General features: G+C 36.8%; 1 protein-coding gene and 1 long non-coding RNA gene across 6 annotated transcripts in view; one reads left to right on the top strand and one right to left on the bottom strand.

Moving 5' to 3' along the window:
- Positions 1–433: 433 nt before the first annotated feature.
- On the bottom strand, positions 434–10,710 carry LOC148126056 (uncharacterized). Of its 2 annotated transcripts, XR_015742726.1 has the most exons (4): positions 10,488–10,710; positions 9,187–9,382; positions 6,824–8,795; positions 4,879–5,494 (listed from the first exon to the last, which is right to left on the bottom strand). It is a non-coding gene; the product is annotated as an uncharacterized LOC148126056 (long non-coding RNA). The 2 variants fall into 2 exon arrangements; XR_015742727.1 differs by lacking the exons at positions 4,879–5,494; positions 6,824–8,795 and adding an exon at positions 434–633.
- ITCH (itchy E3 ubiquitin protein ligase) overlaps positions 10,619–10,779 on the top strand; it is a 63,118-nt gene continuing 62,957 nt past the window's right edge. Inside the window, exon 1 of one of the 4 annotated variants that reach the window (XM_026697633.2) lies at positions 10,619–10,723. The gene's annotated coding sequence lies outside the window, so the exon portion shown is untranslated. The remainder of the gene's footprint in view (positions 10,724–10,779) is intronic. The other 3 variants (XM_087929145.1, XM_087929144.1, XM_087929141.1) reach the window with 3 other exon arrangements.

The following is a 10,779-nucleotide window of genomic DNA, read 5'->3' as shown; positions in this document are numbered from 1 at the left end:
TTCAGTAGAACTGTCTTGTTCTATTCCTCTTTAGCTTATATATGTCTTGTGTGCCAGTGTGATCAGTTGGCTGTGTGATTGGCCTTATTCGTTTGGTGCTATACTTCTGAGGAGCTGATTGACTCCGTTGTTGATTGGTCATCTGAATGGTCCAATTTCTTAAGTGTTCTTAAGTATGTTGGATCTAAATCAATATGCTTGTTAATAGCCCTTTGTAGAATACCAGGGTTCAGTAAATTTACCTGTGTGGCAAGTGTTGGCATGGTTGATGATTTTTGTTCCTTTTCAATCAAACTGTTCCGAGCAATGAATCCAATTCAATCAGGACTCAGAAGCTCCATTTAGGTTTGAAAGACCTTTTATTGAATACATCATATTGACACTTAGAAAGGTGACACTAGTTCTGAGTATTTCCCGTGCTTCAGAGTAGTCAAAAGAATAGAAACTTACCACGCCCCCTCAGGTAAGACACATTAGCCAATCAGTCCAGTTGTAGTAGCTTCCCCCTCAGTCTCAGTAGATGTTCATTGCCATAACCTTGGTTCTCACGCTGCATCTGGTCAATGTTTCGTCTAGTGGATTAAGGCACCACATTCCAGTCCATCTTAACTCCTCACTCTCCCCAAGTGGCAACTAAGAAACAAATCGAAAGTAAACATGGCTTTGGCTGAAGTAGTTTCGAGGTTGACACTTGTGTTGTTCCTTGTCAATGAGGCTAGAGATCAGGGATTTTTGGATGTGTTGTTTGACTGCTACCCTGTTTCTCCAACAATACGGCCTCCCCCAATAGGAAGTCCCAGCATGTTTTATAGGCACGAAATGAAATTAAGCCCCTCCCCCCAAATTAAGACCTATCTTAAAACATGCAAAATGGGGGGAATGGTGGGGGGGCTTGCCTTTAGGAAGTACTTTTGTTGCACACTCAGATATGGTGCTGCCTGCGTTGACCCTGATATGAAGTGCCCCACCAACGCCGAGGTCAACATCCAAGCCATCACCACCCGCCTGCCCAAAGATGCAAGTGGGGGGGGGGGAATTAAGTCACCCCCAAAGACAGCCTAGCCATTTTTTCGGGGCTCAAAAAATAAAAAGACTTGGCCTTATTATATGAGAAACATGGTAGTTGATGTTCATAAATTCTTTTTAATTGTCTTCCTTTTGTCCAATACACAACTGGTTACAACTATTGCAATTGATTTTGTATACTATATTCCTGTTGTCTTCCTTCTGTATCTTGTCTTTGACCTTAGATAAGCTCTTGTTTGAGTGTGAACGTGAATTTGTGAGCTATCATTTGTGAGCTAGGGGTTTGTGAGCTAGGGGTTGCACTATTCTGGCAGCCATTTCCGATGTTCCTGTGACGAATGGCAGGACTTGTTTCCATTTTGCAGTTGGTTCTATATTTAGTTGGGGTTTGGATGTCAAGCATCATATTAGGAAGTTTTTTGGATACCCATTGAGGAGGAAAACATCAAAAAGATGTTTTTCTTCTGCTTTTTTTAATGAGTCGGTGCTGCAGTGTGTTTTGGCTCTTTTGAAGAGGGTCTGGATATAGCCCCTTTTGCATGCAGTGGGGTGATTATGTGAAAATTCAAAATTTGGTTTGTGTGTGTGGATTTACGTGTGTGTGTGGATTTACATGTTCTGTGTGCGGATACACATGTTGTTAATTTGCCATCATCTTGTCTCCTTATGTAGAAAGGGGAATTGTTTGTCTTTTTCATCCTCTTGTATAAAACAGATCCCAGTGAATACGTTATTTTTTTTTTTAACAAACTTTATTCAGTTTTTCACATTAAAAACAAAAATCTCTTTTTAGTGGACAACATATTTCTGGGTCATCACCTTTACATACAAATATGACAGCAATTATACATTGATATATGCATACTTAATTCTATTATTACCTTTTCCATTCCAAATTTTCAGTAAGGAGAGAAACAAACACATTAATTCTAACCTCTTTCATTAATCTCAATCGAAACATCTTTTTGTTTCATTTCAATTATTTCAAATATAATCCTTTAATATTTATTTTAAAAATAAAAATAAACAATATATATTTGCCTAATAATAGTAATAATGAAGTTACCAAAGTCTCTCCTTGCTTTTAATAGTCTATATTAAACTTATTAATTTAGCTGGTTCTTTAGTCTGTCATATTCCCTTTCCCTTACACTTTTTTTTTCAATGAATTCTAAATTAATACAAATTTTAACACACACACACAAAAAGAAAAAAGAGCAAGTATAGGTTTTCCCCTTTTAGTATTTTGAGTGTGACACCTTAATGATTAGAATATAACTTTATTCTCTCATCTTAATTCCCAATAAACCATTAATCATTACATCTTTTCAATTGGATTCCACAGCATATTTCCCTCCCCTATAATAAGAGTTATCAGTATCTATATTACTCTATTTTCTAAATATTTTTAATTGCAGAAATATTCTTATTACCCCTTGTCACCCTGCAGAATCCCCTTTTTAATTCATCAACCATTATCTCTGAAAAAACAATTTCTTTTCAGCATTTTACTAGTTCTGTGTTTCTTTCTTTCACATGCCTGTTTCTTACTGTTTCTACTCCCCCCCATTTTCCCCCTATCTTTTCTCATTCCAGTTTATATCCCTCTCTTTCTTAATATCTTCCTTTCCCCTTTTCTGCTTGGTCTTTCTGCCTTTCCTGACCTCACAGGTATTCCTTCTTTTAATTGTAAAGAAACAATTTCCTTTCAACATTTTACTATTTCTGTATTTCTTTCTTTCATATGCCTGTTTCTTGTTGCTTCTCCTCCCCCTCTTTTCCCCCTCTTTTCTCATTCCAGTTTATATCCCTCTCTTTCTTAATATCTTCCTTTCCCCTTTTCTGCTGAGTCTTCCTGGCTTTCCTGACTTCACAAGTATTCCCTCTTTTAATTGCCTTCTTAAATCTCAACTTTTTAACCTTCCTTCTTTCCCCACTTCTTTGTAGCGTTCTTTGTGTTGTCTATTTAAAATGTCTTCTCCTTGAGTCGATTCCTCCTCCTCTGAAAATCTTTCTTCTTGTTCTTCAATCACCATTTCTATTTTTTCTAGCACAGAGCAAAGTGATTCGCTTCTTTCCTGTAGTAATTCTCTCATATTTTTAAGTTCCATTTTTAATTCCTGAAGATCATCATCATTCTTATATTTTATGATCATTAAAATCCACAAAAAGAAACCACTTTTACTTTCCTTCTTTCTTCTTTCAGTTTTTTAAGGTTCTCAGTTATTCCAGTCCGGGGTTTATACCAAAAACGTCAATCAGTCCCACAAACAGTCTTTCCTTGCTTTTTCCTTTATTCTAGTTCTGTTTTCACTTTCTAAAATTCTTACTTTGTTTCAATATTTCTGTAATGTTATATCCACACCAGTTCATTCAGAAACAGGATGCTTTCTGTTTTGTTTGAGCTCAAGTTTTTGTCAAAAGGTGGCACTCTCCATTATACAAAGTCTTCACCTTTTTCCCCTATTTTTTTTTATTTAAGGTTTTTCGAACCTCAATATTCCAGCATAGTCCAGTCTCCAATTTGTAAACTTTGTTATTATTATCCTTTGTCAATCTTAAATCCAGTTTTAGTTTTATACTTGTTTATTCCCAAAATATTTTAGTCCAATTTTATTAAGTCTTTAATTCCAGCTTCTTCCTTTCCTGGTTTGAAGCCCCATTTAGCTGTCAAAAATATTTTCTTTTTTCTTCTCTGTCCCTTTGTAATTTCGCCGCTCACTTTTCTTTTCTTAAAAATTCTGTTACCTTAATCCTGGGGTACTTTTGTTTAGTTAAATTGCCCAGTTGTCCCGGTTCAGATGTTATCCACCTCTTTCTTCCCTCCTGCATAAATCTTAGTCCAGCTGAGTCATTCTCTTCGGGGTGGCCATTTTAGACCACCACTGCAGTCATCTTTGGGAGGAAAAAAAACCAAGTGGGGGGGGGAGATGCGGCTCCCCACAATCAGGCTTGCTGCTTCCTCTTACTCCGCTGCCCCTCCAAGGCAGTTTCAGCCCCTAATCAAAATGATTGGGGCTCTCCAACAAAAGAGCATGGATAATAGCCGCAGAGAGTTGCGATCTACCGTCTGTTGGCGAGGAGGCTCTGCCTTCTTCATTCCCAGTGAATATGTTATTGAATAGATTGTGTCTCCCTTCCGGTCTGCAGAGTTTGATGATGACAAAAGTGTCATCCATGTAACGTGTCCAAAATTTTGGTTGGATAGTTGGCAGGACTCTGCATTTATGTTTTTGCATTACTGTTTCTGCTATCAGCCAGGATATGGGTGATCCCATAGGCATTCCTTGTAGTTGTTGGTAGATTTTGCCCTTGAATTTGGAATGTGCTATGAGGCATAACTCCAAAAGTTTCATGATAGCATCAGTGGACATGGAGTGTTCTTTAGGAGTGTTTTTGTTATTGCTTTGATTTTCTCTGAGTAGATCATATAGATGGTTTGTTTGGCCAAGTCAATGTTGATAGATGTGAATACTCCTGTGATGTCAAATGAGACCATTATTTCATCATTTATTTTGGCATTTTTAATTAATGGGAGCTAAATGGCAAACTCAGAGAGCAAACCACTGCCATACTGTAGCTTCTTCTAATCAGGATAATACAGCATCACCAGTACTCTGGATCTAACCATCAGATTAGTTATCTTGAGATTGAACTCATCTCCCTAATAGCCCTTGGTGGACTTGTTTTCATTATCTTTGCCAGTATATAACTGTAAAGACTCTGAGTAAGGGTGGTGCAAAGCTTAGCAATCAGTTTATTAGATCATTCCTAGAGCATTGTTATACCTTACCTAAAACATGTGATTTGTTGTTTTCTGTGTTTTGGAGGACAGATTTTGGCACAGTTAAATTTGGGCACAGTTCATGTAGCAAAAACCTTGCTTCTATGTTATTACTTCCCTAAAACGAAAGTCTTTAAGCAGGCAATGTTAGCTGATCAAAATAACTGTATTTATTAACTTTGGTCTTTCAAATATTCTCATTATCACTCTTCATCTTCTGAAAGTGGGTCAAATTTAAAGACATAAGAACACAAATCTAACAACAATGTAATGAAATATTACATGAAACAAACTAATTCAATGCAATAGTTTTTAAATGTTAAATGCCTAAGCAGCCACAAAAGGTTTAATCACCAAATTAAAAAAAAACTATGTCAACACCAATCACATATTTGTGGCGAGTGTTTCACAATTAGGTTGCTACTACATATAATACTACAAATTTTTCCTTTAATGTAATATAACATATTAAATATATGTATGGATAATCTTAAAACAGGCCGGTATCAGAGATCATGGCTTCGGATATTTTTAAGTCCAAGACTGGCTGAAGGGAGCAAACGTCAGTGTCTTGAAATGAGTTGCAACTGTTGGAGAAGATTACAGATGGAGAAGTCTAAGGTTTCAAGTCAAGTTAAAAATAAGCAGACTATTGAAATGAAAGCGTTTAGTTGAAAATTTTCCCTGCAGGATTTTAAAGGAGACAGGAAGTAAGTGTTATTATAGTTATTAAGTTATTATATCATAGAGACTTATGCCCTGTTGTAGTTCTATTTTTCTAAAAATCAAAACACATTTACTAGATACACACATAATGCTAAGCCTAATGTTAGAATTTTATCTTATTGTTATGAACACAGCCATTGTAATTTGTCAGTCATATAGGAAATTATAGCTTAGTTAAAATCAGCCAATGTGATTTATTTAACAAATCATGATTACAAAATCATGCATTAATGTGAAATATAAATACAATCATTGAATAAACATTGTTCCAAAATAGAAGATCCAATAAGAATTTATACACGCTTAAATAGTAATTTTGTGCAATATGGTTAATTATGTTAAGTGGTTAAATTCAACAATATAGGCTAATATAATGTTGGATAGTTTGTTATTCAGTGTGTTGGAAAAACCAGTCATTGCTTTTGTATGTTATAGGAACCAGATCAATGTTTGTAGCCATTATATAAGTAGCTAGGGGAAATAATATGTTATGTGAACACAAGAATTATATTTTTATAAATAGATGTAAGATTTCACATAATTATAAGCACTTGACTTAATATCTCTAGCAAGCCTGTCAAACTGGTGGTCCGTGGGCCAGATGCATCACACGCAGACAACCCCATCCCCGCTCTGCAAAGGCAGAAAACGTTGTGATACAACATGTGACATGATTGAATTTGACACCTGTGCTCTACTGTCTACTGCGACGAACATATTAGAAGAACTACTATTACCCCATTCCCTAACTTTAAGTATATCTTCTTCTTTATAATTACATCAAAGAGAATTTTAGTACTACTGAAGGTTGCAGCACTGCAAATCCTACTTAGGAATCTCAGAGTTATGGTAAGAGCTTATTTGCTGGAAATTCCATGTACAGATTATAGCCATCAATATAGATCAATAAAGAACATTAGACAAGAATCAGATAGGCTTGGCTTAATGGGTTCCTAGTACGTTTATGCTGACTCCTGCCAAGCACTGGATTATTTTCTAAATGTTACAAACAACTGTTTAATAAATAATAAATATTCCAGAGTTTTGCACAACATTAGTATCAGGTTAATTAGTACATGGTTACCTAAATCTTCTTCCTTCTCCTTCCTATCTGTGATGATAGGATCATTTGTCCTTGAATTTTTTGGCACTATACATACAGTACTCTACATTTTTTTCCTAAAGTTGCAGTAAAGAATTCTACTTATGGTATATAATTACACACTGCCTGGAATCTTGGGAAATCAGAGGTATGTAAAGAGATGAATCAAACAATCAAACACTTACTTTCTCACAGTCTCTACTCCAAATTGGAAATTTGGAATGATATATTTCTGAGTTGGAAAGACAACATATAAAATATCTCTTGTGATGACCCAGGGTGGGATACAAAATAAGCACAGTCACAAAAAACAGGTGAAGCCCCTTTTATTCATTCCCTTTGCTTCCAAGCTCCAAATATCCTTGACTGGAGACAAAAAACTCCCACACAAGCAGTTACAAGAAGGAGGAAATGCCATTTAAATTATAAAGAGTAAAAAACAACATAAACCAGGCAGGATAAGGGCTTGAAAACATCCACAGATATCAGGACACACACTGGAAAGGACGCCAAACTCAGAGAGGAACAATAAACTAGAGATATTTCCACGCTTTGTTTCCAGGACTTGCCCATAGGCATGTCCGTCCTCTTATCCAGTTGTCACAGCTGCAGCCCATGAAGAGGATCAAGGCTCTCTCCTCCCCAGTAGGCCACCTCTCTCCCTTATCCTCTCTTCCCTGCATGCCCTAGGATGGAGAGGGGATGGGCCTGGGTCCTCCTCTGACTGCCCAGCTGGTCTCTGTCCTTCCCCATCCTCCTCCACAACCTCCGGAGCCACACTTCCACTCCCTGTCAGCTGTTCTTCCTCTCCTTCAGAGTCAGTCTCCACCAGGGGCATGACACCTCTTCCACTCCAAATAAAAAGAGAATTATCTCATGCAGCATTTGGGTAATTCCACCTCCATCTTACACCTGGCATGGTAATATATCTTCACTCTTCAGACACTTCATTTCATATTCAAGAAGTGATTTATACCATACATTTGTAACAGGACTTGCTAGCCAAATTACCCTTTCTACACATGTTGTTTTATTGCAGAGAAAGTAGAAACCATATATAAGCAGGAGATCTTTCTATTGCAGGAAAAAGAATGAGAACGAGAGACAGGTTTACTCTAGCATTTAAGTTCACAGCAGAATTTTCACATAGTAGTTTTCAAGCTAGACAATCTTATTAGTTCCAGCCTTATTACAAGTAGTCCTCAGTTAATGACCGGTCATTTTACATTCTATAATTGGTCAAAGTTACAACAGCCATGGAATAGGTGCTTTATGGCCTATAAAAAATGGTAGTGCTGCCCCGCCCACTGATGGTCACATGACGTTAAGCTGATCAGTTTTATGATTAGTTGTGTTGTTCTATAGTCACATGGCCCCGATTAATGATGTTTTTTTGCCAGTCTTCAGCAAAAAAGCCCAATCAAATGAATGGGTTCACTTAACAACCATAGTTTTCTTTTAATGATCATAGGGTTCACTTAATGGCCAATGTGAGAAAGACTGGAAAATTACTTCCAGTCATGAGGTTGCCTTGACTCACAACTGTAATGATTTACAACAGTAATTTGGGGTTCAATTATAGTCATAGGTCAAGGGCCTGATTATAATATATTGCTATTGAGATAAACAATAAAATCCATCAATAAAATCCATAGAATTGTGGTTCCTGCCTCTGATGTCCCATTAATTCAACATTGTATTTTTTTTCTAATGTAGTAATTGAAGAGGCCTTATTAATTCACAATTCAGTCAAATCACCAAATTTAATCTGAAAACTTTTAAATAAAAATTAAATAATTCTTTATTTTAAATCTCTTATTTTTAATTCTGATTGGGTCCTGTAAATAAATGCTGAAAGCCCAGTCCTGTAATTGTTCAGTTTTTTGTATTAGTGATGGTGTTTATTCCCTCCCCCCACAAATAAAGTGTATACTTTTTAGATGGTGTCATTTCCTTTTTAAGACACCTGAAAATTCTCTCTCATACCAGTAGTGGATTGGAGAGTCAGACATTACTGACATACTTACAATTGCCAGATTAATTAACTATGCTTCTCTTCATTGTATTTGTTTTTCAGGAAGTGATCATTACCTCCATCCTCAACAGAAGACTTAGGGTTTTTTTTATTAGGACTAGAAGATCTTTTTTTTAATTCACCTGCAAGTGGACAGAGTAATTAAAATGGAATGTAAGATATGTTTATTAGCATCTTCCAACTCTTCTGGCTGACAGCATATTCTCATAGGTATGAACCAGGCAAGTTTGGGCTAAGGAAAAAAAACAACACTCACCAGCAAGTCTCACTCCAACAGTATTCTCTGTTAAACAATTTTCTTACATTTGTAGTCATAACTTCATTTGTTTTTATAACAGTTCAGTAACTGAGTATACCCAACACACTAAGCCAAACCAAACAAACAACATTTATATCCATACAAACACACAATTCATGTTTTACCTTTCAGCCCAAAGAACATTCAAAGCAGCCAACAGCACATTTTTAAATAAGCATTAAAATAAGAGAAAAATAGCTAAAATTGTTATGTACTTATTCTATCTGGAAAGGTCTGCTTGAATAGAAAAAGGGGATGGAGCATATTCCAAAAGGAAGGCAATTGAGGTGTATCAAAGTTGTCTCTTGGATCCTGTATTCTTCAATATTTTTTTTATTTCGAAGGAGAAGAGAAATTAAGAATGTTGCCAAATTTGCAGATGACATAAAATTGTGTAGGATAGCTAATGCTCTGAAAGACAGAAATAAAATTCAAAATTATCTCAATGGGGTATACAAATGTACTGAAAGTAGCAGCATGAAATTTAACAAAGACAGGTGTAAAATACTTCATTTAGAAAAAGAGAAAGCAAATGAATTGATATAGCTTGGGGGGTATTTGGCTTGGTAATACTTGTGAACTCAGTCATAGAATAGTTGATTGCCAACTAAATGTGATTCAGCAGTGTAATATGGCTGCAAAAAAGACATGCGGTTGTATGTTGAATTGACAGAAATATATTTATCAAATCATGAGAAGTAATATTTATTTTAATTCTGAGTATTCTATCCAATTCTGGGCACCATACTTTAAGACAGATTCAGACAAATTGGAATAAGTACACAAAAGGTGAATAAGGTGATCTGGAAATGTTTATGAAGAACAATTGGAGGGATTGTAATCCAGACTTCAACAGGAACTGGGCATAGCTAGTCTAGTGAAGAGAAGGACCAGGGGAGACAATGTATAAAACTACAACTATCAAGATATACACGATGCATTCATAAAATGCAAGTATACCTATGGTTGCTAATTTCAACGGAATTTCTAGGTAACGACCCCCCCCCTTTTTAAAATTGATTACACAAGGTTTTTTACTGAGTCGAATTGTACAAATTGTAGTAGCCCTTAAAAAAACCGTAAGGGGACCAGGCTGTTTAATTTGCTATTGAAGGATCTATATGATGTCCCGGAATGTATATAATTATACCACTTTTACAGATGGAAGCGAGCAAGACTTAAAAGAACCACTGGCTGAACGTGAAGAGTACAAAAGCTGATCCGCTGCTGAATATTAAATAAAGATTATATAGATAGGTAGCACAAAACGTATGCAAATAAGTGGGGGTGGGTGGGTTAACGGAGTAAAAATATATTCGAGTCAAAATTTTCTATGACTCTATATGTAACAGCAAAAGGTCTGCAGAGCTACACAAATATTGAGCGAGAAACACCACTAAAGGAATATACAATGAAGCCCATGATTGTCCTTCTCGAGAACAAACGCCACAACCACAAAAACAGGAAGAAAGTAGAAAACAGAAAGCAGACGTCCGCGCGCGGGAATCGCATTCACCTCCTTTGTCAATGACGGTTCTGCCCGGGAGTCTATTACATTACGCCGGCGCTCTCGAACAGCTTCCTGGGAAATGTAGTCATGCTCGGCTTCGTCCGTGTGACAACACACCCACATCAGGTCTAATCTTTCTCTCGGAGCATGCGTCCTTGGCTCCCGGCTTTGGGAGTCGCTCTCTTAAGCTTGGACTTGGACTGGCTGCCATCTTAGTCGAGGTGTCGTCGCCTTCAGGGCTGGTAAGGAATCAGTTGTGCTGCTCGAGTGGGCTGGCGAAGGGCTGGGCTGTGAGGGA

The sequence above is a fragment of the Pseudonaja textilis genome, chromosome 3 (genome assembly GCF_049901715.1).
Source record: "Pseudonaja textilis isolate UNSWEBS1 chromosome 3, rPseTex1.2, whole genome shotgun sequence".
NCBI classification, from domain to species: Eukaryota; Metazoa; Chordata; class Lepidosauria; order Squamata; family Elapidae; genus Pseudonaja; species Pseudonaja textilis.
This window is presented reverse-complemented; position numbering and strand designations above follow the sequence as displayed.